This window comes from Etheostoma spectabile, chromosome 1, assembly GCF_008692095.1.
Source record: "Etheostoma spectabile isolate EspeVRDwgs_2016 chromosome 1, UIUC_Espe_1.0, whole genome shotgun sequence".
Lineage (NCBI taxonomy): Eukaryota > Metazoa > Chordata > Actinopteri > Perciformes > Percidae > Etheostoma > Etheostoma spectabile.
The window spans coordinates 30,904,046-30,907,117 of record NC_045733.1 but is presented as its reverse complement, the minus strand read 5'-3'; the positions used below and the strand labels follow the sequence as shown (position 1 = coordinate 30,907,117).

Below are 3,072 nucleotides of genomic sequence, written 5' to 3'. Positions count from 1 at the left end.
AAATCCAGACAGCTAACTAGACTATCTGTCCAATCTAAGGGCTATGGTTACCTGGTCCTCAGGTCTCTGCAGGGTAAATCCAGACAGCTAACTAGACTATCTGTCCAATCTGAGGACTATGGTTACCTGGTCCTCAGGTCTCTGCAGGGTAAATCCAGACAGCTAGGTAGACTATCTGTCCAATCCGAGTTTTCTCTCGCATGACTTAAACTACTTTTGAACGTACACGTTCCACCAAAACAACTTCCTTCCAGAGGCTATTTTGCAGAGGTGCCGTGGCTCCGCCCATGATGATTGTGATTGGTTTAACCCTCAAGTTGTCCGTGGGTCAAATTGACACGTTTTCAGTAAATTTCTTTTTTCCTCACAAAAAATGGGCCGTCGAAATAAGGGCTGAAAATGTCAACATTTAAAATATCAAAAAACATTTTAAAAAACCCACCCACAACATTGAAAAAGTGACAAAAATGTGGGAAAAATGCGATGATAATGTTTATTTCATGGTTGAAGGGAAGACAAAACAAGGGTTAAAGAAATGCCAAAAGCACGTGTTTCTCCTATCCCAGAGTGCTCGCCAGACCTTCCTTTGCGGCACTGTGGAAGAAGGTCTGGCAATGCAAAACTACTTTAAAAGTAACAAACCCATCAACGTTTTTGTTACATCTTCTGAGGAAGAACTTAATGTCCACAACATCCCAATTCTTGTCACTAAATATTACAGATAGGATATTACAGTTTTTTATCCAATTGTTTCCTCAACAACAAAGTCTGTGAGGCCATGGCCCTGGCGTTTGCAACACACTGGCCCTGTTTTTATCAATAACCTACTATTTCAAGCAGCACCAATGGTATGAAACAGTACACACTTCCTGTCTCCTAAAGGGGCGAGGTCTTGTTTGAATGTGTAGTGAACGTTGTGTGGCTAGATAAAAAGTGAATTAATTTCATTATTACGTTCTTTAGATATTTACACAGCTTAAAGACGTATTTAGCATCAAAGAGATTTGTTTTGATATGGCGTTCACAAACGTTAGCCGACGTTAGCTTCTCTGTGTTGCCAGATCTCGATAAAGTTTGGTCCTGAGACAGAAACAGGTCTCAAACTAAATTTTCTCCGTCTGAAAAATGCCATTTTGTGTCAATTTTCTGGAGATATTTGGAAAATGGGTCCAACATATACTTTGGTGGTTAAGGGGCGAAAGAATCTAATCTGTTCTCATGTTCACGTCTCCTGTTGGAATCAATACACCTGCCGCTAGTTGGGGAGTCTCGGTTGTAAACCGTCTCTGCACGTCCTAATGTCCTGTCAGAGGTGGTGAAGGTTATCCTGAGTGAGAGGAGGGCTGAACAACGAGAGGATTATCCCGGCGCTCCGCCCTGCCTGCGCCCTCACCAACACACATCTAATCTGGCTCTCTCATCACACAATCAGTGGCTTTTAACAGCTCCCAGACACTTCATTTCATTCCACTGCTGTCAGTCTTTAACATACTGCACATCCCGCTCCAAACAGCTTTTGCATGCTCTTATTAGTACACATTACTTATGTTTTATATTATTATTATTATGTACAGTACGTGTCCTTATTGCACAGTGGGTTGGAGAGAAACATATTGTCAATTGCTCTGTATGTCTGGCACATACTGCAGAATTGACAATAAATTTGACTTGATTTTTTTCCAGAAAGATTTTTTTAAATTGAAATATCAAGGAAATTTCAAGTTTACAAAACAGCAGTGAGTGTTTATTATTACAGAATGTGTAAATGGCGCTGACGACAACTGCAACGGCTGAAAACCACTGATTATCAACGAAGATGTCACCAAAACATAAAAAAGATGAAGAAAAGTGAGAAATAAACAGAAATTGCAGAATGTGTTTATGTGAAATAATTCAACCTTAAACGCTTACATCACGGTCTGCTGAAATATTCTCTGAAAATAATCCTCTTTTAGTTTGTTAACGTTTCAAAATGTGTTCATTCATTTTTATTTGCCCATTTCTTTAACAGAAACTGTCCAGGGTAGTTAGACAATATGTCCGGATGTGCCATTTTATGCTATATCATACCTCCACTTCATACATTTCTGAGAGAAATATTGTACTTTTCACTTCATTACATCTATTAAATAGCACTGACTATACATGCAATCAGTTTGCAGATTAAACCTCCAAAAGTATATAAAGTAGTTGAAATTGACCTACATTGACCAACTACAACATTAAAGTACCGCTTACATATTCATAAATCATTAGTAATGATCCACTGACAAAAGCCACTCTGACTTATGTGTACTTGTACTTTTGATACTTTTAAGCTTTAAAGTAAAATTCTGAATGCAGGACTTTAACTTCTAATGGAGTATTTTTATACTTTAGTGTTGCTGTATTTACATGAGTAAAAACATGATTTGAATTTGTCTTCCACCTCTGAAGTAAGCTCCCCACTACCTTTGAACAAACAGCAAGAATATGAAATACACATAAAAAGCACACAGAACAAAAGCAAGGCTGCATGTAAAAAAAACAAATGTTATTAAATTAGTACTTCAAATACTTTCACGTAGTTTATCCAAAAAAGGCAGACCTCTAAATCTGATGGAATAAAGTCAATATTATTAGCATGGCTTTGCATGATAATAGTGGATAAAAAGTGCTTTAAAAATCAATTGAAAGCTAAAATATCAGATGCAACTCAGTCTTTATTCTCTGGTATCTTTTCAGCCTTCCATTAGAGTCCCCAAAAAATCCATTGGCCTGTCTAATATTAAGCTGTGAGCTTATTTACTAATGCACCCTGTGTCCTGCCCGTCCTACACTGTTTCTGGGTCGTAATGCAGTCATGATAACTTGTCAGGATTATGGAGTGGAATAATTTTACCTTCCTGCCCTGGGACTACGGGCAGAAAATAGCAATTGTGCCACAAACCCGGTGCAATGCATCTCTCCCTGTTCTTATACAAGGTTAATGTGTAATTGTGCATTGTCCCTGTTTAAATAAGATTACATTACATGCCATAGACGTGGCCTCTTTCTGTGAGTGACATAGACTTGGACCAGGTCTGGGGGGGG

The 3,072-nt window shown here is 38.4% G+C and overlaps 1 protein-coding gene across 1 annotated transcript in view; it reads left to right on the top strand.

Annotated features, from left to right (window-relative positions):
- The window catches only part of serinc4 (serine incorporator 4), a 34,832-nt gene that overhangs the window by 3,747 nt on the left and 28,013 nt on the right, over positions 1-3,072 (top strand). The gene's annotated exons all lie outside the window — the stretch shown is intronic.